Source organism: Pelodiscus sinensis, chromosome 4, assembly GCF_052426305.1.
Source record: "Pelodiscus sinensis isolate ZL-2025 chromosome 4, ASM5242630v1, whole genome shotgun sequence".
NCBI lineage: Eukaryota > Metazoa > Chordata > Testudines > Trionychidae > Pelodiscus > Pelodiscus sinensis.
Window position 1 is genome coordinate 26,860,615 of NC_143055.1, and position 27,599 is coordinate 26,888,213.

The following is a 27,599-nucleotide window of genomic DNA, read 5'->3' on the forward strand; positions in this document are numbered from 1 at the left end:
GTTTCAGCAGTGGCTGAATCAGGACGCCTGGGGCAGAGCAGCTGGGGTGCTGCTGGGTTGCTCCAGTAGCGCCGAGGAGCGGCGCTACTGGAGCAACCCAGCAGCACCCCAGCTGCTCTGCCCCAGGCGTCCCCAAGTCAGCCGCTGCTGAAACTGACCAGGGGCTGACTACAGGAAGCCCGAGGCAGAGTTGTTCTGCCCCGGGCTTCCTGGAATCAGCCGCTGATCAGTTTCAGCAGCAGCTGACTTGGGGACGCCTGGGGTTCTTATGTTGAATCCTATGTAAGTTAGAACTGGCGTTCAGATTCAGCAGCTGTTGAAACTGATCAGTTTCAGCAGCGGCTGACACCAGTTCCTACTTACATACAGATTCAACTTAAGAACAAACCTACAGTCCCTATCTTGTACGTAACCTGGGGACTGCCTGTATTGTCACAGACATCTAGGAGCCCAGGTATAGACCAGGATCCCATTGAACTAGGTGTTATTCTAGCATATAACCTTTTAGACTTTGAGGTCAGAAGGGACCATCATAATCATCTAGTCTGACCTCCTGCACATTGCAGGTCCCAGAACCTCACCCATCCACTCGTGCAGTAGTCCCATAACCTTTGGCTCAGTTACTGAACTCCTCAAATCACTATTTAAAGGTTACTGAAAATCTACCAGTTACACTAATTTAAACCTGCCAGAGACCATGCCCCATGATGCAGAGGAAAATTATCACCCCTCCCAGCTACTGAGGAAGATTAACCTGAATTATTATGAGGTGTTAGCCATACAGCGGAGCTGAGAGAATTGCCAGGCCCCTGGGCAAGGTCAGAGGAATCCTGGCTCCCTGCTTCTGGAAGGGATGGGGCCTCAGGCAGAAGGGGCAGGACTGGGGGCTAACCTCCCCTACAAGCCCTTCAGCACCACCTGGACCATGTTGCGTGGGGCTCTAACAGTGATTTAAAGGACCCCAGGGCTCCGGTCACAGCTGCTACCACAGTATCAGCAACGGTGGCTGGGAGCCCTGAGCCCTTTTGAATTGCCAGGCCCTGGGGCACCTCATGCTTTGCCCCTCCCCCCATCAGTGGGCCTGCAGCCATGTGGCTATCCAAGTTTTATACATTTTCATCATACATGTCGAAATGTAATGGTGTTACACCCAAATGAGAAAGCAGTGAGAAGAGAATTGACGTTTTTTGGCCAGCTAGTCTTTGGCCCATGGCCCAGTACAATACACTAGTGAGACCCCACTGATGAGCAGCAGCATAATACAATAAGGATGTTATATCTCTAACTTGTCTTTTCCCAAAGTTTCCACCAGTTGTTTCTTTGGAAAGCCCCTTTAATTGTGCTGAGAATATGATGTCCAGCAAACTGCTTCCAGATAATGCAGGAAGGCTTTCAGTTTTGCCCAGATTTGATTATATGTACTAATGGTAATTTGTAAGTCTCTCAAGAGTTTTTATTGCATATTCTTAAGTACTTACCAGAAATGTCATGCAGTTGTTTTAAATGATCAGTGGACACTTTTAAGGTTAGCCACTCTTTTTACAATGCTATTTGTATTGACCTTGTTCACTCTCAACAAAACTAACAGTTATGGGATGACTTCAAGATATAGTCTTGTGGGGTGAAGGGAGGGCTTCCTAGATGTGCCAGGAGTCTGAATCTGAACAGTGCTCAGTACCATCAGTTCCTATTGATTTAAATAAAATTGGACAGTGTGCAGTAACTCACAGAACATGCTCTCTGGACTGGAGGCCTGTATGAGGTATGTGCTAAGGTGCAGCATGTTTTCTCCTATAAGGAGCACCCTCTGCTGGCCAGTGGTGGGGAGGGGGGTTAGGAATCTGCCCTCACACCACTGCACTGGGTAAGGGTAAGACCACTAGCATCATCAGCTTGGAAGTGATTCTTGCACATCAAGAGTGAAAAGTCTGGGACTGTGTGACCCTGGAACAGAGGTCGGAGGGAAGGGGGGAGGGGATGATCTTCAGATCCTTTTCTCTTTATGCACCTTGCAAGACCAAATCCAATCTAAGCCTTATAGAGTGATGTAGCAGATAATACCTAATTCAGTTTCTGTTATGGAGGGATGGTGGAGGAGGAGGAAACCACCTTCCTATACAAACTATGTGATGTTTTACTGTCCAGAATCACATTTGGTATCTGACAAAATTTATATCAAAGTATTTAGTATCTGATTAAAGGGGAAAAAAGTGGGTTTGTCATATTCCTAGCTCTATGCAACACATTTGAATAAAAGCTATGTAAACCTCTCTCTCTTTTTCTGATTACAATAAAATGCCCGTGGTTCTTCCAGAGTTTTCAAAATCCTCCATTTGTCATTTATATTTTGAATAAGCCAGAGGATCTTTGACTAAATAAGCAATGGTTTACTGCAAACAGAAAGCATAAGAATGTTTAAAAATAATAAATCAACCAAAAGAAAACATATGCATGTTTTATGGATTAATATCTCAGATATGTTAATTGATGTACTCTCTTGTGGATTTCAAGAACATGCAGATTATTCTATCTAAAATGAAAGCATGTGTCATTATCTCCAAAGAGTCCCCAGAAGCCCAGTAATGGTGGCTAATGACAGCACAGTGTGAATGTGAAGCAGCTGTGAATTATTTTCTGACACTATCGCTGTCAAGCTAACAATGTAACAAGAAATAGCTCTTATCTGGAAACTTCCACTATATTTTCTTAACCATTTGAAAAAAATAACCCCCCCCCCCCGCCACACACACATCCTATGCCCGGCTAGGACTTTTGTCATATGCCTCTTTCATATTAGACGAATGATAGCCTCACTTTTGACTTCACGTGTAGCCAAGGGAAAAATATTTAACCTCGGGACAGATTCAGGACTATATATGGCTGCTCAGCTGCACCTTGGTTAGAATACCCCTCTGTTTGGGATCCTGCGCTACACTCATTTGACATCAAATCCTGACGTGTTCACCACCACAAAAGCTGAGCATTTTCCTGGGGCAAAGGTGTGGCATTGTCAGCTAGGGGGAGGGGGCATTGTCAGCAAGGTTCTGGCCTTGGGAGTTGGTTTCTGCTTCTAGAGTAGTTCTCAATGGCCCCAACTTTGCTTCATCAAGAAATTTCCCCTTCCCACTCTGTGCCTCTATTTCCCACTTCTGGTCACAGTTATCTCAGGCTGGGAGCCAGCTGTTGAGATGTGATATGCACATGGATTCAAGACATGGTGCAGGAAGATTGGGAAGATCCAAGAATTGCTGTTTGATGGGCTGGGGCTTTTGGGAAGTGCAGGAAAGTCATGAGTGAGCGAGGTGTTAGTCTGGGTGATAATCATAGTGTGGGTGAGTACACTGTTCCTCCTTCTCCTTCTTCTTCTTTGTCTTGCCCACACCACCGGAATTGATGACACTTGTTGTCTCCATTTGTTCTTGCTAAGTGCATTTTCCAAGCTGACACCTACTATGACAGGGCGCCTGCCCTGCACTGACCCTTTAAGACCAGGACTCAGGCCCTGAGTCGGGGCTGGAAACAGAGAGGCCAGCTGAAGCTGTTTGGGCTAGGGAGAGCCCAGCTGGCAACTATCTAGGGCAGCACAATTGGCTTGTAGAAGCCAGCTGAAATCCTTAGGACGCGTGAGAGCCCAGCTGGTAGGTACAGACAGTCCCCGAGTTACGCGGATCCGACTTATGTCAGATCCGCAGTTACGAACGGGGTTTGCTGCCCGTCACCCTGGTCTGCTTGAGACCAGCAGTCCAGGGAAGCGGGAAGCAAAACCTCTGAGGACGCCGGCAGCGGGACAGCTGTGGCACATCTGGGCTGTCCGCTGCCCGCGTGCTCCGTGGCTTTGCTCCACGTCTCCCCAGACCAGGGAGACTGGGAGCAAAGCCGGGGAGCATGCGGGCTGCTGTCCTGCTGCCGGCGTCCTCAGAGGCTTTGCTCCCCCTCTCCCTGGTCTGCTGGTCTCCAGCAGACCAGGGAGAGGGGGAGCAAAGCGGCGGAGCACGCGGGCAGCGGACAGCCCAGACGCGCCGCGGCTGTCCCGCTGCCGGTGTGCTCCGCGGCTTTGCTCCGCTTTGCTCCCCGTCTCCCTGGTCTGCTGGAGACCAACAGACCAGGAAGACGGGGAGCAAAGCCGCGGAGCACGCGGGCAGCAGGACAGCCGCGGTGCGTCTGGGCTGTCCCGCTGCCTCCGTGCTCCGCGGCTTTGCTCCGGATGCCTGTGGTACAGCAGCTGGGGCGCTGCCGGTTGGTCCCGTAGCGCCGCTCTGGGCGCTACTGGACCAACCCGGCAGCACCCCAGCTGCTCTGCCCCAGGCGTCCTGATTCAGCCACTGCTGGTCAGTTTCAGCAGTGGCTGAATCAGGACGCCTGGGGCAGAGCAGCTGGGGTGCTGCTGGGTTGGTCCAGTAGCACCGAGGAGCGGCGCTACTGGAGCAACCCAGCAGCACCCAAGCTGCTCTGCCCCAGGCGTCCCCAAGTCAGCCGCTGCTGAAACTGACCAGGGGCTGACTACAGGAAGCCCGAGGCAGAGTTGCTCTGCCCTGGCTTCCTGGAATCAGCCGCTGATCAGTTTCAGCAGCAGCTGACTTGGGGACGCCTGGGGTTCTTAAGTTGAATCTTTATGTAAGAACTGGCTTCCAGATTCAGCCTGTTGAAACTGATCAGCGGCTGATTCCAGGAAGCCCGGGGCAGAGCAACTCTGCCTCGGGCATCCTGTAGTCAGCCGCTGGTCAGTTTCAGCAGCGGCTGAATCTGGACGCCAGTTCCGACTTACATACAGATTCAACTTAAGAACAAACCTACAGTCCCTATCTTGTACGTAACCCGGGGACTGCCTGTATATAGAGAAGCACAGTTCCCTTAGAGGGGGAAGCCAGTGAAGGGCTGACTGTGGAGGAAGCAGGAGCTCCTAGGAGGGAGACAAGCTGGGGATAGCCAGCAAGGGCTGGGAGAGAGCCAGCCAAGACTCCCCCTGGCTAGGGGCTGGAGACAAAATCCTGGTTTGGAGGTGGATCATGATGCAGACTAGGTAAGCAGGGCAGTTGATATAACCCCGATGCCAATGATGAGCAACCCATACAGACTGTAACTTGCCCTGAGAGGGGCTAGATGAGGACAGTCAGGGGGCACTGAGGCATGGTGGGGGCTTGCTCCCTGACACCTACCTTCTTCATGTCCTCTAAGCATCTCAAACCACCTTTTTCTAGATCTTCCTTGTGGTCTTTATCCCATGACTACTAGCTCTTGTACTCCCTGGCAAACATACCACATAGTTGTTGATACTCCTTGGCTACATCTACACTGAGCATTGTTGTGCAATAAGATACACAAATGAGGCACAGGGATGAATATCACTGCAACTCATTTGCATACCTAATGAGCCACCATTTTGTGGCACAGGCTTTTGCTCAAAAAGGAGCTGTCTACACTGTTCCTTCTTGCACAAAAACCCCTCTTGTGCAGAGCCATTCTGCTGTTTATTTTCAGTGTAGATCGCTCCTTCTTGCGCAAAAGCCTGTGCTACAAAAATGGCGGCTCATTAGGTATGCAAATAAGGGGCAGCATACCTTATTGCGCAACAATGCACAGTGTAGACGTACTTCAGTATATAAAGGGCCTTGTGCTGAACTCATTTAAGGCAAAGTAGATTAGGAGACACTTCAAGTGAATTTTCAGGTTTATATTCAGAGATACAAAGAGCAATTAGCCAATTCCCATGTTGGCCCATGAAAATCTCCCCTATAATTTCCCCAGACTTAGAACAAGTAAACTCTAGTGAAGTCACTGGGAAAATTGAGTTCACTATGTAGACGAATGAGTGTGTAACATTTTTTCGCTATTGTAACTTAGTATGAACAAATCTTTGAACAAATTCACCACAGCAGTTCAATATTTAAAATCTATCCTTTGTCCTCTGATCTGACAGATAGCAAATACAATTCATGATACTGAGAACCTTTGGGTAAGAGTTACATTGGAGATGCAACTAAATCTATCACACTTTTATAGGCGTAATAAAAAACAGTAGCCCATTTCACAAAAATACCATGAATGGTTTATTAAATTTACCTAGTTCTGTCATTATGGCTTCCTTTGGTGATGGCCATTCAAGCATGTAACTATTAGTGATTTTATAAAATATAAAGTTTTTAATAAGATAGATAAAGAATAATACTTTAGATATAGATTAAGCAATTGGTCTGTTTAAATTAATTTCTTGTCTGGAAAAAGGGAATCCTTCTCAAAATTGTCAACATGAAATGCTTCATTTTTTAAAACTTGCAACTTAATTTTTTTTAAATCTGATTTTTTTTTCCAGTTTAGAAAGAATGGAATAAGGGTGCCCCATATGTGAAACCTTTTTTTGGTGAGACATTTGAAAGTTAAGAAGAGGAGTTGACTCAGTCATTGAAATGCCTTTATTATAAGTACAAATCATTAACCACTTGTATGAGCTTTTTCTCAGAAGTGCTCTTTGACATGTTGTCATCTCAGCTCTAAATCCATTATTTTATTCCTCATGTTGATAAATGCTATCTCTGCTATGACTTCAGATCATGCATCTAAGCCCCCTATCAGATTGCTCCAACTGAAGAAAGTATTGGACCCTCTACTGAACTGTGTAAACTTTCATAAAGAATGTAGAGAGTATTTTTATTGAAGCATAATTAGAATGCATCCTGTTGCAGTACCAACCCTGCTTTAGGGATTATTTGACCTATTCCTGTCTCTTCATAGACTCCCATTCAAGAGAAATCTTCATTAAGGGTGACATTCTTCCCCATACTGAGGGCCAGTACAAAGTCTGTGCATCTTTTATGGAACTCCTGAGCCCTCTTTTGGGGACTTAAGTGGAAATTAAGTTGACTGTAAACCCCATACTAATCCTTTTGTACAGAGCTGAATTCACTCTGTGATAGGAGAGATTCCTACAGATTAGTCTAAACTTCTTATAAACTTTGAAGTGAGCATAGAATTTCTAATAGAAGAGAACTGGGAATGAGAACCTTGAACAGATGGTTAGTGGTTCAGCTAAACAAAGCTTTTCAGTCAGACCATGTTCCAAACTGATGACAAAAATTCTGAGTGGATCTCAATGAATAAGGAATGCATAGAAATGAATGGAAAGATTGTGCATCAACACTAGAGAGATGAACAGTACAGTTTCATCCCAAGTAGGAAATCAGATAGATGGATGCACTTTAAGCATCCTTGGTGCCACTTGAGGGAGAAAAGATTTGGATGGTAAACATTTCTGTAATAGCGAATTTAAAATTCTTAGTCTGCCTCTTTTGTCTCTGGAGCACCACACAGCACATTGTTTTGCCTCACATACATACACTCAGGCTGGCTGGCACTCAGGGCCAGGTTTGCTAATACAAATAAATGATAATGAAAAGTTACAGCTGAGCCGCATTGAGAACTGCAGTGGGGGAAGGTCTCTGTTCATGTACTTATATGGAAGTACGGCACAACGGCTGCCACATTTCTAAGGTGTAAGTTATTTTTAAGACTAATTTTAAAATGTTTTTAAAGAATAATCATCCAAAAAAATCTCTGGCTCGTGCCAGATAGCCTGATTCGCACTAAGACTCGATTGTGATCTCATATCCGTTTTACAGCAGAGTATCTCCATTGACTCAGCATAAATGAGGTCAGTGTATGGACCTTAGGGGTTTGCAAGCAGTCCAATCTTCTAATTGCAAATCCTTAGTCACAGAATTAGACCCATTGGGACTATTTGTGTGTGCAATGGTTTTTTCCCAGGAATACTGGTTTATGGGTGTAACCCTTCTGCCATATGGAATTGGCAGAAACCAAGGCCAGGTTCAATATCAAGGGGCTCCATTCCACTGATACAACAACTTGAGCCCACACCCAGTTTCCCAGGAAAATTACACACCATCCGTAGGCATCTCTGAGAGGCAATACTTGCCCACTCACAGGCACAGGGTCTGAGTATAGAAAAGAAACTTTTAATGAAAGGAGGGAAGTAACTCAACATTAATTAGGGAAAATACCACAAGCAGGATTCATAATCATACAACGAGTCAGACACCTGCTTTGTGAGGCAGTGCCTTCTTCCTCATGTTCTTGAGTTCTGAATTCAAAAGTTGCTTTTTTGTGTCCCTCTTTGCTCCCTCGCCATACCCCCATTCACAGCAGTTTTCCTTGGTCAGAGTGAACTCAGGATTCAGAGGTGCCACTGTATGAGTTCACTTCCAACCCAGGGAAGAGGTACCTTGCTTGATCTTCCATCTGAGCACTTGCTTTGGTGGGTTCCCCACTGGCTGCTGCTTCTTGCCACCCCAATAGTTGAAGTCCCTTGCTGCCTTGTCAGCCACTCGTCCACCGGCCATCTGTAAGTTACTTTCTGCTGCCACCTGCCTCTGTGCTGTGACTACTGCAGATCAGTCTTAGTAATTTTCAGCTCCTTGCAGGCCAGACAGAAACAGTGCCTCATCTGAAGTGAGTTCAGCTCTCAGTGGTTTTTAGCTTTTAGCAGGCAGGGCAGAAACACAGCTCTACCACAGCTGATTTCAGCTCTGATTGAGCATTAAAATAACAAGGCCCAAATGAAACCTGCTTAGCTCTTTCTTTGAACAGTGGGAAAGAACAGGTTAAACCCCTAAGGAGGGTCCATACACCTCCTGGCTGAGACACCTATGCCCACCCGTCTCACTTTCACAGGATTCTGGCATTCCTGTGCCTGAACAAGGTCCTTTAAGCTGAGGGTGACACCCTCATGTGGGACATGTTAAGTAGAGTCCTGCTTCCATATATTCGTATAAAAATTAAGACAACTTTGAAACAGCATTTCACTGCCCCTTCAATCAGTACTAAAGTGATTTGTAACCCAGCCTCAACTAAAGTTTATTCACGTTGAGCAACACCTTTCTATCTGCTAGATATCAACAGAGCAGGTGTGTTCATGTAAATACAATTTGCCCCGAAGCAGGTCTGAGTAAAATACAGCCTTCAGGCTGAATTTGGCCCACCAAGCCACCAGATCCGGCTCGTGGATGCATTGGGGAGCCTCAGGCAGCCTCCCTGCCTGTCCCAAAGCAGGTGCTGTGGGGCCCTGTTTGAAAACCTGAACAACTGCAAGCCAGGGGGAGAGGCTTCACTTGTGAACCCCCAACCTCTTCTCCCGTCCATTTAAGTTCATAACTATTTAAAGACCATATGGACTTGCAGCCAGTAACTCTGCCTGAGAAGGCTGCTGGTTGGGCGTCAAGAAGCTAAGCCTGACTCTGGCATCCCAAACCTCTGCCCCTTCACCTCACATAACCCAAACCCTTTGCCCCCACTCCTGCATTCCTATCCCCTCCCAGATCTGGCACCTCAATCCTCTGCCCCAGGTCACACCAACCCGTGCACTCCAGCCCCACGCTCAAGGTTACAAGCCAAACCCTCTCCTGCACTCTAGTCTCCTGCCCCAAGTCACAACTCCCTACTACCCTAGGTCCTATCCCCAAACCACTAACCTCCTCCTGCATCTCAGTCCCCTGCTCCAGGTCACACCTGCTCCTTCACCCACACTCCGTCCTGCACCCCAGTCCCTTACTGCAAGCTCCCTTATGTACCCAACCTCCATCCCAGGCCCCACACCTCCTCCATTAATATAATGGAAGAGTGTAGCCCTTGACCACTTTCCAAATTATTGGATTGGCTCCCCCCATCAAAAATTATTTCCCATCTTTGCCCTAGAGCCTCTCCCCCTCCCAGCTAGCTGTCAGGGGATTCATTCAGACCTTGCTTATCTCAGATCAGGTCATTCTTTTACAGCATTTGACATAAAAAACTGTCTGAGTACTTTTTATAGCAATAATAATATAAAAGCAGAAGGAAAAAATAATGAAGATTTAAGGGAGAAAAGGTGTATTTTCAGGTGAGATTTGGAAATAACTATAAAGATAATGACATGAAACCTAAGAAACCTCTTCTCAATGGTTACATCTACATTGGCAAGATTTTGCGCAAATACTCTTTAACGCAAGAGTTTTTGTGTTAGAGTATTTGTGCAACAGAGCATCTACACTGCTTTTGTACAAAAGCATGTGCTTTTGCGCAAGAGATGTGCTTTTGTACAAAAGCATCTGTGCCAGTGTAGACTCTCTCTTGCGCAAGAAAGCTCTGATGGCCATTTTAGCCATCGGGCTTTCTTGCTCAAGAAATTCATGTTGCCTGTCTACACTGGCCTCTTGTGCAAGAACACTTGCACAAGAGGGCTTATTCCTGAGTGGGAGCGTCATGGTTCTTGGCAAGAAGCACTGATTTCTTACATTAGAACGTCAGTGTTCTTGCGCAATAACTCATGGCCAGTGTAGACAGGCGGCAAGTTTTTGCACAAAAGCAGCTGCTTTTGCGCAAAATCTTGCCAATGTAGACATAGCCAATGTGTGTAATAGAACCCTAATTCTGGGGGGGAGGGGTAAGCTACTGCAATATAAATAATGGAGCAGAAGACTCCTGCACCCAGAGGTGAAAACAGAGAAGAGATCTATGTTAGATGTGCAGAATGATGAAAGGTGAATAAATGATTAAAAAATGAAACAATTTGCAAACTAATGCAATAACATAAGTGCTAGTTACTCTGGCTCCCATGGGTGAGAAGACATGCATTGGCTGCATTTCAGTTTGCTGCTACCCACCAGCCAGTTCTACAAAAAATGAACTGGCTGGGGGATAACAGCAAACTGAAATGAAATGTAGCCAGTGCTGATTGGCTAATGGGGTGTCATGTGGAATACTTCTAGTTAGGTGCAGACTTGGAGCTAATGACCATCTGATTTGCTACAGCCACAGGTGCTGCATTTCACTTAAAAACCCCCAGACAACCCCAACGTAGCTTAAATGAGTGTATTGAAGGATGCTTCTGAACTCTATTTGTACACCAGGCATAGGGAAAGAAGCCATATTGACTAATACATGAGGAATATGTACCCAGACAAGGTAAGCTTAATATTTCTTTGGGCCTTGCCTTGTTCTAGTACAAAAATGCAAAATGTTTCACTTGCCATTGAAACAGCTTGAAACACTTTTCTCATCTATAATTCTTTTCTTTTTGCTTTCCTGGAGATTATTAGCTATCGGGTACATTGTTCTCATACCTCCTCAAAATTTTGTGAAAATTATGTACATCAGGCAGGCTGATGCTAAGTAGAAAGCTCAGGAAGAAAACAATCTGTGCCTGACTTACTTCTCCCCTCTCCCTGTTATACTTATACTATTTTTACATGTTAATTGAATGTTTTGCACTCCAAGTACTGGTTATGAAAGCCTCAAATATACTGGTAGCTTATAAGGAAACACTGATAGACACTATAGATAACATTGGATTTGTTTTTGTGTTCAATGTTACAGTAATTGTTAATTGCATAGAAGCTCAATACACATAGAATTATAAAGAAGCAGTAAATCAATGAGGGTTTGATTCTGCAAAGGGTCCTGGTGTATTACATACTTTTCATTCTGATAGATGTCTAGGGGAGTTGAGGCTGCTGCTGAGCTCCTTGTTAAATCAAGGGACCCCATCCCATGCATGTTGAAAAGGAGTCCTGCTACTAATATCAGCATGCATTAGTTCGACCCCTAAACAGCACTGTATGACGCAAAAGCACTTGTATCCCCTGTAGAATTGTTAGGGTGCAATAGGATGAGGATACCTTTTGTGCGCCTTAGAAGCCCTGCAAAAGGGACTCCCCTTCCACCATACGCAGTAGGAAAATAAAACGTTGGCACTTCTATTGTGCATCTAAACAGCAAATATCTTTAACAGGAGGAAATAAAAGTGAAAAAATTAATAACTTCACTATCCTGCATATCATACTCCCCATGAAACACCAACTTTAGAGGATTAAAAGAAACAAAACAATACTCTATTGGATACAAGCCATTCAGCTCACCTGGCACAATCCCAGGCTATTCAATATTTATTAGATCCCTGCAGGATTAAGCCTAAGTCTGCAATATCAGTTTGAGTCCCAAATCCATTCCTACTTAAGCTGCTAGTGCCATGTTTGTTACCAGAAAGTTAATATCTATCTAGCCTTAAACAAAGAAGAACCCCACACTCTGAACACTGATAAATATGAGCCACTCACCATTAAGACCTTGACTAGTTAAATCCCTTAACTGGCTCACCCTAAACCAGGTGTCTGAGAGCCTGACAGAATTAACACTGTATTGCTTGGGAGAGACTATATTTATCAATTGTACCAATGTCTGACACTTTGGCATTAGGATATTTATTTATCCTACTGGATAGAGAGAAGTATAATTCCCGTTACCAAAATGTTCAGCTCTATAACAAACAGCACTGCTGGCCTGCTCTCCACTGTAGTTCCTGCACTCTTCTCTCTTCCATCAGCTGTGCCAGCCCACTCTCTTGTCAACAGCTGCTGCACATTCTCCTCCCCTGGCAACATTGCTGGCCTGTTCCAATGTATAATTCTTAATCTGTCACAATCCTACTCATGATTCTATCCCTTTGTCCAGGCTCAGGATTTGCCAGGGTATTCAGACTCCCAGCTCTTACACCAGGCATTGTGTCTGCTGACTACCCAGATCTGTATAGAATACAAGCAGCCAGGATACTTAAGAGTCAATGTATCAATAGATGAGGACAAAAGAGAGCTGTGACCTTCTACTAGGCTATTATTTTAATAGCTCTGTAGTATCAAGATATTTTCCCCTTGGGAAGTCTGGTTTGCAACAGTGAGCCTATCATTTTCAGAAGGAAGATTTAATAGAATAAGTATTCTTCTCCAATGAAAGCAAAGACTTGAGAGGCTGACTTGGAATCAGATTTCTCAGATGTGGCCACAGCCTCCTGGTTTATGATGAGGTGTGGAAGCATTGGTCCCTCCCTCTCCCTGGTGCTCCTGGATGCATCATCTTGGTTCTGACTGCTGCAGTTGCATACAGAGACCAGGCCCTGTGGTCTCTGGAGATAGAGCACAATGCTGGAGGGGCAAGCACTGGAGAATTCCCCCACTTTGCCAGGGTGGTGTGGCTCAGGCCTTGAGTGTGGCCCCAGACACTGGCCATGCAGCTTCAGACTCCATCCAGTGGCCATAGGGCTTTGGACTCTGACTACAGGGCACAAGGCTCTACCCATGACTGTTTCCCTGAGCACAACCCCCAAATTGCCCCTGGATCCTGCTGTCTACCTCCAACCTGCCCCCCCTCCCTCCCCAAGAGTTGGTGGCTGCATTCTCAAGCCACCAAAACACTGTCCTGAGAATCTCTGTTCCAAGTGCTGGATGACACAGGTGCAGTCTTCAACCACTTTGCTCAAAACAATATCTGAAGCCAAGTTTTAATGTATTGCAAAGATCTAAATATATATCATTCATCTCAACACTTTGAAAATAAAGGTGTTCAGCTGTCTCTTTTTTTTTTTCTTTAGGAAATGTCTCATATACATATAAAAGAACTAAAAGAGGTCAATGGAGAATCAAGTACAGTAAATGTATTTAAATGCTGATTACTTCAGTATCCTGGGCATATAGACAGGATAGTAGAATACAGAACAGCTTAGTGTCTCTTGGTGTCCAACCTCATAGCTGACCAAGAAGAAATGTTAGATCTTGCTCAGTATTATTTCTCCCATCTCCTAATGGGACTTACCATCAGGGGGGGGGGGGGGGGGGGAAATGTGCTTAATGATGAGAGGGGGCCAAGTTTACAATCCATAGAGCAAGAGAATAAGTGATGTGTATATTTAGAGACTGAAATAACCTGGGTTAGTTCAAGATCTTATGACCTCCCTGCCTTCCCCCTCCTCCCCCAAGAATTATCATGCTATCAATTGCATGGATCTTGATGTTAGTTAATTCAATAAATCTGGTGTGTTTATCAAAAACCAGAAATGAGAAGAATTAACTGAGAAGAGAGTTCTGCAGTGCAGCAGGGAAGACATTTTATAAACCCTCAAAAGATTCCACCTTTCAAACAAAGGGCCTCCTGTCCCTAAGGCCATGTGTATGCTACAGAGTTCAGTCGACTTACGTTATGTTGATGATGTGTGGAGTTGCCAGCTTCCACGCTGCTACTGGTCAGTCGCAAATCAGTTTGGACTTGGAAAGCCCACCCTGGGGACAATGGTGGTGCAAGTGTGCAGGCCCGTTAATTGCGTACTGCTACAAAGGACTGTGCCCCTCAGTAATTTGCGGAAAGTAATTGATGACTGAGGCAATGGGATTCCCTAACTATGGCAGGGTGCTAAGTGGAACACATCTCAGTTTTGTCCCCAGACTATCTTGCACTGGAGTACATCAACCAGAAGGGATTTTTCACCATGGTTTTGTAGGCACTGGTGGAACATCAGGGTTATTTCACTAACAATGTGAGGTGGTTAGGGAAGGTGCATGGTGCCTGCTTCTTTAGGAACACTGGACTATATAGAAGCTGCATATTTTTCAACACCAGAAGATTCAAATGGAGGATCCTTTATGATAGCCAACAAACCTTAAGAATATCTTGCCATTTGATCATCAGTAATGGGATAGTCCTGCTAGAGTGTTCTCTTGAACTCATTTTTCCCCAGCCTGGGAGACCTCTTATCTTGTGATTTGGACTATGCCTAGTACTCTAGACACGTGACGACGTCCACCCTCTTTTTTTCTTAGTTCTATTGTGTCCCCAAAGAATATTAGAGGGACCTTAGGTTGGTTATAGTTCCTTTTAGTGGCATTAGCATTTAGTGCACCCTGTGGTTAAGGCATGTATTAGAAAAATATGAATATCTTGTAATTAATTTTAATCTTAAAGTAATTTGACATCACCACCCTTTGGTACCTCTGTTCATGTAACTCTATGGGCTAGAGTCATTCTTAAGTGATTAATGTCAAGCATTTCTTAAATTGAAAGCCTTGTACAGCTAAGCTAAAATATTACAGACCTCAGCCTGTAGGCCTTGCATTTCAGGCTTACTTAATTATGTATTATGTATCTAATTATCTTTTAAACAAATATCAGTCTTCTATAATCCTACAATTTAAATCTATCTAGCATACAATAATTACATATGACATGTTAGTCATAATCATAACATCACACAATAAATAAATTATAAAATAATTAATTAGCTACAGAATTAATTAGCTACAGATATGTAAAGGGAATACTGGCTGGAAACAAGGAAGCACTGTTACCACTGTATACAGCATAAGTGATACATCACTAGAATACTTTGTCCAGCTCTCATGTCTACACTATAACAAGGATATTAACAAATTGGAAAGGGTTCAGAAAAGAGCTACAAGAATGATCCAAGATCTAGAATACCCACCTTTTAATAGAAGACTAGTGAGAGCTCAGTCTCTTTAGTTTAACAAAGGAAGTCGAGAGCAGTGTTCCCACTAAGATTTTCCAACCATGAGCGAAGTGAGTTTTGGCTTGTGTACCAATATTGAGGTCATGTGTGCTGGGTTGGATGTGTGCCACCATGGCACCTAATCAGGGGCAGACAACGATTTTGCGGGGCCCAGGGCAGCACAATTTCGTGGGGCCCCCCTTTGACACTGCGCATGCGCGGTGGCACCATGGTGCATGCGCGGGGCTTCTTGAAGCGCGGGGCGGCCACCCTGCTCACCCTGCCCTATATCCGCCCCTGCACCCAATCAACACATGCACATGTTCTCAGCCATCCGAGCCGAACCTGCCCCCCCCCCCCCCCGCCATGTGGCATGTATTGTTCCTATGGAAGAAAACAAGGTCCTCACTCTGCATTTAGTAAGCAACAAGCTAGAGGCAGTTTATTTTCAAGTAATTGCAAGACAATTGCAAGGGAAGTTTGACTGCATGGGGGGAGGAGGGAAATCCTCCCTCCCCCTTCCCTGGGCAGATCTTCGAATACAAACAGTAAAAGCAGTAGTATATATACTTTCCCATTACATACATACAACAATGGCTAGACAATTATCTCTTAGTTCCTCCTAGTTGCTACCTTATCTTCAAGGCTCTTACTGGAGTCAGCATTCCATCCTTGTCTCTGTATGGAGGCGAGAGGTGAAGGCAGCGCTTTTTACAGATCTCGCGCTGACAGGCGACAGACTTAGCCTGACTCTTGCTCTGCTACTGACAAACCTAAGATGGCTGCACACAAATCCCCTTTTCCTGCTTCCACATTCCCAACAGCTGGAACAGAAACCCTCCCCTGAAGTATGTCTTATTCTCAGCCGCCAGAGCAGACCCCAGCCCCCGGCCTTGTGGCATGTCCTGCCTGGCCACCAGAGCAAATGCGCCCCCCCCCCAACATGTGGCAGGTCCTGCCCCAGCGGCTCTCACCATGTTTTCTCAGCTGGCCCCACCCACCAGAGCAGCTGCTCTGCTGAGTGGCTTTCCAGGGGCGGTGTGAATGTTTTTGTGCACGGCCACACACTTTTGTGGGAACTATGATCAAGAGGTAGCATGCAATAAGTACCTACATGGGCAAGAGATTTTTCTAAAAGAGGATTCTTTTTAATCTAGTTAATAAAGATATATCATATGACTGGAAACTGAAGCTAGACAAACTCAGACTAGAAAGTAACAACGATGGAAATTTAATCCTTACAACAATTTCTCTAGAGATGTGGTGGATTCTCCATCATTCATGGAGTATACAGCTGCTGCAGTGGACACCTTTCTCAGCATATCAGGGAACTGAAAGGGAGACTTTGACCTTGGATTGTTCCAAGGCAGTGCAACAAGTGGTCCATTAACCAGGTCAGATTGCAATCTAGTCCTTAAGGAGCTGCTTAATGGCTTGTAAGAATGGAGGGGTGGGGCTGGAAAGCAATTAAATAATGGAATGGTGTCATATAAACTTGATTTCTTCTTTTTTATTTTAAATGTTTATGATGCTAATGCATGAGTAGAATACCACTGATAAAACAGGACAGGACCCTGATCTGGGGTAAACAAATGGAGTTTTATTTGTCAACTGAGCTATACTGATTTACTTCTCCCAAGGATCTGACCCAATATATTTGAATTTTAGCAAAGTGAAATCTCAAGGAAAAATTAATTCACCTTGACTTGGACTTAAACATGGGTCGTAGGAGATTGAAAACTCACTGACGTACCATACACTGACGTACCATACACTAGAAGTAAAAGTAAAGAGTAATGTAACAAGATGGGAAGAAATATCTAGTGGGATATACTTCAGGGATCAGTGTTAAGACTGGGTTTATTTAACATTGCGATTAATATTCTTGAAATTAACCACATCTTAATGAAACTCTCACAGGTTAAGAAGTTAGAATGGTTACAGATAGCAGTGAGGGCAGAAAGATTAGAAATATGGGTTTAAAAAGTGAATCACATGGGAAAGTGCAAGCTATTGCAATTAGGGAAAACAAACCAAAATATATGTTCAGTGGGAAGGAGAAACCAGATAAATGGTGAAAAAGACTAAGGATGGCAATGGACTGACAATTAGTCAGGCCTTTTCATAAGAGATAGACTTGAAATGCATTGTGCAATCATGGTTTAAGTTTAAATCTTGTAGCTACATTATTTTTCATCCTTCCTTCCTTCCTTCCTTTCTCCCTCCTCCCCCATCTTGTAATTTTAACAAGGCAGAGAATTTCTATTGGGCAGAGTTTTTAGTAAAGTTGTTATCCCTTTCATTTTCCACATACTTGTTTATGAAACTGTAGATCTAAATTTGCAATGTTGCATTCAGCAAACAGAATATTGCATACACTAGTTCTGGTGATAAATTTGTGTGTGGAATAAAAATACGCACATCACTTTAATCAAGTATTCCATTAAAAATGAATAAAGCTTAGTGACACAGCCAAGCACAGTGATGAATTTGTTACACAAATGTTTGGATTTAGGTGCATGCCAGCACTCAAATTACTTTTTTACACTGACAGCCCTTGTATTAAAAAATGGTAACTGAAAGTTTCATGGGAAAGAACATTTCTCTCAACAGATCAGAGGAAAGTTGTAAGGAGAACCTGCTAATGCTAAAATGGTTTTGTGACTAACCCTAATATAGTGCACTAGTTGGTCAGAGGACAGCCGTTGCATTTTGCAACAACTCATGAGATTCTGAAATTTGTTTAGCTATGTATGGGAACAGTAGCAAAATCTCTGAACAATTTGGCAAAATGGAAGTGTTGTCATCACATCTGTTTTCAGAGAGGAAAAAGATAGAGACTCGGAAGGGGGAAAGGGAGGGAAGATAAGTGAGCAGGGATCTCTAGAATCAAAAAACCTTCCTGTCAAAAATTTCATCAAAACTGCATCACTGCACAGTGTTTCAGCTTCAATGAAACAGCATTTTGAAACAGTTACTAGAAAAAGTTCAGATCAGTTCTACTATGTATGTATATGGCTTAAACTTTGTTTTTCCACAAAGATAATCTTGGGAGGTTGGAGCAGACTGAAAATTTATTTCCAATTAGAGCTTTTTTTTTTTTTTTTAATTCTCCCTTCACCTCTGAGGCTTCCACGGTTTAAAGAAATATTGTCATTTATTAAAAGAAGCTTAAAAGCTGGTGATGTCCCAACATAATAAAGAATCCATGAGCCCACTATCCATGTTTTTCTCTTCACTTTCCATTTTATGATTGTTTCCCTCCTTCCAAGTCTAATATGGTAAGCATCCAGACTTATACTCAGTGTACCTCTATTGAAATACTGATTTGCACAAGCCTGAGGCTCTTCTGGCTTCTCTTCCATTCTTGTGTTGTGTCCTGTCTATTGCTAGTTTCCTTCTTTCCCTCCACCCTATTATCACTTTCTTGCCTTGCTCCTGGCCATCTGTACTTTCTTTCATTCCCAGATGTGTCGTTCTCCCCAGCAGCTCCACTCTTGTAGCAGTACAATGAAATTCACTAAATTCCTGATAGCTGTGCAGATGCTCCAGTGAGGGGGGATTTTAGTATATTTTATTTTTACTCTGCTCAGTGGGCTGACAGCAGACAGCTGCATCAAGGGAGAACAACAAAAGGAGTAAGTTTTGAAAGGATTTTGCCAACAAGAATGAGTTCATTTGTATGATGTACATTGTATGATATCAAAAGAAACAACGGGACCCTAGGGCTATTAGATTCAGAATGTTTCTTACTCTTCATCCACTTCAAAGAAGCTGCTGACCTGCTTCTACCACAAACCAATCCTGTTTATATGACTCTGGAGTGCTGGTCTCTGTGTTGTCATTGATCTACTGTGACCTTGGTAAAGTTGCTTAATTTCTTTGCCTCACTTTCCCCTTCTGTAAAATGAGTACAATAGACCCCTGTACACCTACAATATATAAGAACATATTTAATTGTTTTACTGTATTAGGAAATCAGACTCTTATGCTTCACTATAGTGTAATATAGCGCCTGCCTTGCATATCATGATTCCAAGTAAGTTAGTTATCAGATAAGTCAGTGTTATTTCTGTTCTCTAATCAGATAAATTTGCAACCACTTCTGGTGCAAGCACTGTACGTTCAAAATACATTCCTCTCCAGAAGCATAACTAGGCCTATAAAACTTTGCCATGTGATGCAAAAGTGGGAGGACAGCTAAAGCAAATTAATTTTCTAATCAGATGAATATTCCCACAACTATAGTTGTGGTATTGACTCAGCTCTAGTGCTTACCATGTGAAGGGATCCTTGATAGTTCACACAGGTTGTAGCATGATACTTTGGGAGCTTATGTCACACAGGCAGGATTTAAAAAAGCAACTGGCAGGGAAGACACTCTACAAACTCATGCACAGCATTGGCAGCAGCTACTTTAATATCCAAGTCCATCATTCTATTCAGAGTTTCACAGCAGCAAAAATAATATCAGCTTCTCTTGCATTCTTGCAATGGTGTAAAAGTCTTTGTCTAAATGAGCCCAAAATATGAATAGCTCAGATAATGTCTGAGCATAACAAGGGATTATTTTTGCCTTTTTTATATTGGAGAACAGAGATTAAGTAACTTGTCCAAGATCCTCTAGGAAATGTTGGACAGAGGTAAGAATTGAATTTGGATCTCCTGAGTCTCCGGCCTGGTTCATTAGCCTAAGATTATCTCTCCTTTCCTTCAAGAAATTCCAAATACCAGACTGTAAATAGCCCCCTGAACACACTGTGCTTCACCTGGCTAAGGAATAGCCCAGATGTGACATGTAGTTTTGTCCCCTAACTTCTGCGATTCTCTCCCCATGCACACCTAGTCCTAGGCCTGTGAGACCTAAAAAATTGTTTACAGAATGAATCTCCCTTACACACCATTAACTGTCCCTTCCTGGCCACACTTGTTCCTTGTGAATCTCTAGTTGAGTGACCGTACTTATTTGATTATGAGCCTTGCCTATCTTAACTGAAATTTTTAGAGAAATTAGATTATCGCCAGTTCCTCTTGACCACTAATAGTAAAAATAAAGATCACTAAGGGTGTGTCTAGACTACCGGGTTTTGTCGACAAAAGTGGACTTTTGTCAACAAAACTATACCTACATCTACACTGCCGCTGAGTTCTGTCAACATAACGTCGACAGAACTCGGCAGTTTTGTCGACGGCGGTAAACCTCATTCTACGAGGAATAACGCCTTTTGTCGACAGAGTTCTGCTGACAGAAAGCGTTATTGCATCTACACTGTCCTTTGCGTCTATGCTGTCATGTCGACAAAGCTGGATGTAGTCTAGACGCTCTTTGTTGACAGAAGCTTTGTCGACAGTATCTGTCAACAAAACTTCTTTCGACAGAAGCCTGTAGTCTAGACCTACCCTTAGGGAGACAGGGCACTGACAGGATGGTAATAAGCATTGTCACAGTAAGCCTACTAATAGTAGGGGTTTGATTCACAAAGGTAATTTGGCATTGCAAAGCTCCATGTTGGAATGCCAATATAACCCAGTCCTGACCTGCAGCTGCAACCTTTTCCCTTGACTCCTGTATATATTTGGTAATGTCTTGCCCATTACATAGTTAAACATGACTAGTAGAAGCACTTTCACTGGTAGGTTTAAGAAACTTTCTACAGGTTAATAAATCTCATTGTCAGGCAGTCTCAAGAAAAACTTGCTATTTTTTTTTCTTTTTCTTTCTCTCTCTTTTTTTTTTTTCTCTCTCTCTCTCTCTCTCTTGTTATTCTTGGCAATAGTCTATGTAATGGGGCTAAATAATTCCTCTCCTTCCTCGTGATTCATTATTGATGTTAAAACATCTTTCTGAGGCTATGTATACACTGTAGCTCTTTTCTGGGATACTGGAGGTTTCCTGGAAAAGTTCTGCCACATCCAAGGAACATGTCCACTTTTCCAAAATTTTTGGAAAAGCGGACGTGTTCTTTAGCCATCCCTGTAAACCTTGTTGTATGAGGAAGAAGGGATGTACTGAAAGAGGCAGTTTCTTCCAAAATTTGGAGCCATGTAGACATTTCAAATTTTGGAAAAGCCTCTTCCGAAAGAATAGCAGAAAAAGATACGCAAATTTGCGGTTTGCAATTTGCGTATCTTTTCCCAACTTTTTTTGTAGTGTAGATAGACACTGCCTGAGTTAGGTTTAAAAATCCACCCGTGATCAAATCCCAGTTTAGTTTTCAAACAACTGGAGGCATAGGGAGGCTAGATTCCCACCTGTGCCAGAGCTCAAACAGCACAGGAAAGTGTGAGGAGTATCATGGAACCAATTACAATTACTTGAAATAACTTACAGCAATAGCCAGGATACTCTGAACTGCACCATTGCCATAGTCCCCCACTGATTCTACATCAGTAGAGAGCAGATGTAGCAGAGGTCTGTTCTGACACACACACCTCCCTGCTGTGACATGCCTACTGTCTCGTGAAGGGAGGCCCTGGGTACAGGACAGTTTTGTGTTGCATTTGCCCCTTCAGCTGGGGTATTTTCTGCTTGGCATTTAAAGCCAGACAGTGGGCCTTCTGAGCCACATGAATGGTGCAAAGGAGTTGTAATTGTGTAACTCTTGCCCCAGATTATTTTATCCACCTCAGCTTATGTGCGTTGAAAAATGTGCCTTAACATCTCATCCTTCTGTTACTTATAGACAATCATAGAAATGTAAGTTCCATTGCTAAGTAGAAACAAGATAAAGCCCATGTGAGAGATTCCTAGTACTACTTGCTCTTCATTTTATTATACACTCTGTTTTCAACTAGGGGAAATTGATTAATTATCAATAATAATGAAAGTCTCAGTAAGTGAAAGAAAGGAAATACATTCTCAATCATTACACAATGGTGTATAGTGCACTTTGAGGAACCTGGAGATGAGCCAGGGGGTGTCGGAAGGAAGGAGTATGAATTGGCACTGTGTGGGGCCAGAAAAAAGGGCATCCAAAATCACTGGTTTTTTTTTTTTTTTTTTTTTTAAAGCACTTAGGCCAGGATCATCGGAGCTTATAATAACAGTATAGGTGACCATAACACATTCCAAAACTTCAGAGGGGTAGCTGAGTTAGACTGGATAAACTTAAATAAACAACATAGTCTGGTAGCCCTTTATAGGTGAACAAAACATGTAGATAGTATCATGAACTTTCATGGGCACAGCCCACACCAACACTCTGGTCATCTGAAGAAGTGAGCTATACCCACGAAAGCTCATGACACCATCTACATGTTTTGTTCACCTATAAAGGGCTACCAGACTACTAGTTTAAGTTTATCCATAACATGTTTCATTTGTTCTGAAACGTCTCATGCAAATGATGGGCTGGAATAGGAATGAAGGATTATACTCAGAGGACTGACCTCTGTTGGTGATAGGCCTGTTGTAATTCAGAGAGCTGGAAGAGACCTCAGGAGGTCATCAAGTCTAGCCCCCTGCCCAAGGCAGGACCAATCCCATCTAAATGATCCCAGCCAGAGCCCTGTCAACCCAAGACTTAAAGCTCTAGGGATGGAGATTCCACCACCTCCCTAGGTAACCCATTCCAGTGCTTCACCACCCTCCTAGTGAAATATTTTTTCCTAATATCCAACCTAGACCTCCCCTACTGTAACTTGAGACCATTACTCCTTGTTCTGCCATCTGTCACTACTGAGAACAGCCTTTCTCCATCCTCTTTGGAACCTCCCTTCAGGAAGCTGAAAGCTGCTATCAAATCCCCCCTCACTCTTCTCTTCTGCAGACTAAAGAAATCCAAAACCCTCAGCCTCTCCTCATAGGTGATGTGCTCCAGCCTCCTAATAATTTTGGTTGCCCTCTGCTGGACCCCCTCCAATGCGTCCACATCCTCTTCTCTAGTGGGGGGCCCAGAACTGGACACAGTACATCAAAAGTGGAAGTCTTGGCACCAAAAGTGGAAGTGTCCTGATAAAATTTGCGGATGACACAAAGTTGGGAGCTATTGACAATTCAGAAAAGGACCAGGATATCATACAGGAAGATCTGGATGATCTTGTAAATTGGAGTGATAGCAATAGGATGAAATTTAATAGTGAGAAGTGTAAGGTTATGCATTTAGGGATTAATAACGAGAATTTTAGTTATAAGCTGGGGACACATCAGTTGGAAGTAAAAGAGGAGAAGAAGGACCTTGGAGTCCTGGTTGATTATAGGATGACTGAGCCGCCATTGTTACATGGCTGTGAAAAAGGCTAATACGGTCTTGGGATGTATTAGGCAAGGTATTTCCAGTAGGGATAAGGAGGTGTTAGTGCCATTATACCAGGCATTGGTGAGACCCCATTTGGAATAGTGTGTGCAGTTCTGGTCTCCCATGTTTAAAAAGGATGAATTCAAACTGGAACAGGTACAAAGAAGGGCCACTAGGATGATCCGAGGAATGGAAAACCTGTCTTATGAAAGGAGACTCAAGGAGTTTGGCTTGTTTACCTTAACCAAAAGAAGGTTGAGGGGGGACATGATTGCACTCTTTAAATATATTAGAGGGATAAATACTAGGGAGGGAGAGGAATTATTTAAGCTTAATACCAATGTGGACACAAGAACAAATGGGATATAAGCTGGCTAGTAGGAAGTTTAGACTTGAGATTAGACAAAGGTTTCTAACCATTAGAGGAGTGAAGTTCTGGAACAGCCTTCCAAGGGAAGTAGTGGGGGCAAAATATCTATCTGGTTTCAAGATTAAACTAGATGGGTTTATCCCCCCTCAGTCTCCTCTGTTTCTAAACTGAAAAGTCCCAGACGCTTTAACCTCTCCTCACATGGGACCCGTTCCAAACCTCTAATCATTTTAGTTGCCCTTTTCTGAACCCTTTCCAAGACCAAAATATCTTTTTTGAGGTGAGGAGACCACATCTGTACACAGTATTCCAGATGTGGGCGTACCATAGTTTTATTCAGGGGCAGTACGATATTCTGTGTCTTATTTTCTATCCCTTTCCTAATAATTCCTAGCATCCTATTTGCCTTTTTGACCGCCGCTGCACACTGCGTGGAAGTTTTCAGAGAACTGTCCACGATAACTCCAAGATCCCTTTCCTGATTTGTCGTAGCCAAATTAGCCCCCATCCTACTGTACGTATAGTTGGGATTATTTTTCTCAATGTGCATTACTTTACACTTATCCACATTAAATTTCATTTGCCATTTTGCTGCCCAATCACTGAGTTTGGTGAGATCTTCTTGGAGTCCCTCACAGTCTGCTTCTGTCTTGACTATCCTAAACAGTTTGGTATCATCTGCAAACTTTACTACCTCCCTGCTTACCCCTTTCTCCAGATCATTTATGAATAAGTTGAAAAGGATTGGTTCCAGGACTGACCCTTGGGGTACACCACTAGTTACCCCTCTCCAATCTGAAAATTTACCATTTATTCCTACCCTTTGTTTCCTGTCTTTTAACCAGTTTGCAATCCAAGAAAGGACCTTCCCTCTTATCCCATGGCCATGTAATTTACACAAGAGTCTTTGGTGAGGGACCTTGTCAAAGGCTTTCTGAAAATCCAAGTATACTATATCTACTGGATCCCCTCTATCCATATGCTTGTTAACCCCTTCAAAGAACTCTAACAGATTAGTAAGACAGGATTTCCCTTTACAGAAACCATGTTGACTTTTATCCAACAAATTATGTTCTGCTACATGCTTCACTATTTTATTCTTTACTATTGTTTCGACTAATTTGCCCGGTACTGAAGTTAGACTTACTGGTCTGTAATAGCCAGGATCGCCTCTACAGCCCTTTTTAAATATTGGTGTCACATTGGCTACCTTCCAGTCATTAGGTATGGAAGCCGATTTAAAGGATAGGTTACAAACCACAGAAAATAGCTCAGCAATTTTTCATTTGAGTTCTTTTAGAACCCTTGGATGAATGCCATCCGGTCCCGGAGATTTGTTAACATTAAGTTTTTCTATTTGTTCCAAAACCTCCTCTAATGACACTTCAATCCGGGACAGTTCCTCAGATTCATCACCCACAAAGGACGGTGTAGATTCGGGAATCTCCCCAATGTCCTCAGCCGTGAAGACTGAAGCAAAGAAATCATTTAGTTTCTCCGCAATGGCTTTATCGTCCTTGATTGCTCCTTTTATAGCTCGATCATCTAGGGGACCCACAGGTTTTTTAGCAGGCTTCCTGCTTCTAATGTACTTAAAAACATTTTGTTACTTCTTTTTGAGTTTTTGGCTAGCTGTTCCTCAATCTTTTTTTGCTTTTCTTATTACATTTTTACACTTGATTTGACAGTGTTTATGTTCCTTTCTATTTATCTCACTAGGATTGGACTTCCAATTCTTAAGATACCTTTTTGTCCCTTACTTGTCCCTCACTGCTTCTTTTACATGGTGATTAAGCCACGGTGACACTGTTTTAGGTCTCTTGCTATGTTTTTTAATTTGGGGTATACATTTAAGTTGGGCCTCTATTATGGTGTCTTTAAAAAGTTTCCATGCAGCTTTCAGGGATTTGGCTCTAGTCACTGTGCCTTTTAATTTCTGTTTAACTAACTTCCTCATTTTTGTGTAATTCCCCTTTTTGAAATTAAATACCAGGGTGCTGGCTGCTGAGGTGTTCTTCCCACCACAGGAATGTTGAATGTTATTCTATTATGGTCGCTATTCCCAAGCTGTCCTGTAACGGTTATTTCCTGGACCTGATCCTGCACTCCACTCAGGACTAAATCGAGAATTGCTTCTCCCCTTGTGGGTTCCTGCACCAGCTGCTCCAAGAAGCAGTCATTTAAGCCTTTGAGAAATTTTATCTCTGCTTCTCTTCCTGAGGTGACATGTATCCAGTCAATATGGGGTAATTAAAATCCAGAAAATTTCAGAAATTTCTCCCACTGACTTACCTTACACGTCTCATGCTGGTGAAGTACCAAAGTTGATGAGAGTGATCTGCAGTCGACTTAGTGAGTCTTCACTGTAGCCCCTAAATCAATTCCCAAGGGATTGATCACCACAGCACTGATCCATTGCTAAGTGTAGACATGCACTTCTCAACAGTTCCTGAGAGAGAGAAAGCACACACCTGACCTGAGGTCAGTAGCTTTTTATCTTGGTAAAATAATGATTTAGAAAACCATCAGAAGAGCCAGTATTTCCTGAAATGTTGTAGGACCCATACCCATTGCAGTTTAGTTTTGTATGTTTTGTGCTCAAAACTTTTTGGTCAGTTGTCATGAGTTTATTATAGCACTGACGCTTAAGGAGAAAATTCTGGCTACTGAATCCAAAGAGTCCATATCGGATTGCCTTCCTCCCTCCCAGTATCCCTTCACTTTTATTAGATTTCAGACTTGGAATTGATATCTTTTAGAAGTACTTCCGGCATAATTGCCTTCCAGATCATTTGGCTTTGTGCTCCCATTAATACAGCCCTTAAATAGCATACAATAACATTACATTTACAAAACAGGTCATCATTATATAACATCTTTCACAGAGCACCACAAAGCATTTCTAAGAGCAGGATCAATCTGAGCTATGCACAGCAATGGACAGAGAAAAATAAAACGAGGCACAGAGATTGAATAGAGTAAAATAATGGAGAGCTGAACTTGGGGGGGTGGGGAGGAACGGGGAGGAATGGCAAAGATGCAAATATAGAATGTTGTCTTGTATATGAGTTACAGAGAGGACATAACAGAAGGCTTCTTTAAGTAGTGAATTGAGATGAGTATTCATCCTAAACTGAAGTGAAAAGAAAACGTACACTGCAACATTTGAAGAGAGAAAGCAGCTTCAAAACCAGCCAAAGTACAGCTTGCTATACTTTTAGAGGGAAGGAGATAAAATGGTCACCCTTCTCCTTCTGGTATTCCCATCTGACACAGGACTGTGCAGGGGTGACCCTAATTCTCTGGGGCCACTAGACACAGGTGTGTCTTCCCCTCTATATAGCTTGGGGGGGGGGGGGGGGGTGAGCTGCCAGCCTTAAACTCCAGGGGCAGCCAAAAGCAGGAACTTTCAAAAATCATTCTATGGATTTGACTGCTTTGTGTTAGCTTTCAACCCTCCTGCTCCCTCAGCCTTTTCACCTGAGCTTCATTACAGATCTGTCTTTCCTACTTTCTCCTCCTCTGTCCTTTCCCCCTCAGACTCTTTCCTTTTTGTTTAGTTGTGCCCTTAGTAACTAAATGATGTTTGCCAACACATTGTGTTATATCCCTTCCACCACTCCATGTCTGGCTTGTCTCTTCAAATTTTAAGCTCTCTGAGGTGGTTGCTGTCTTCCAC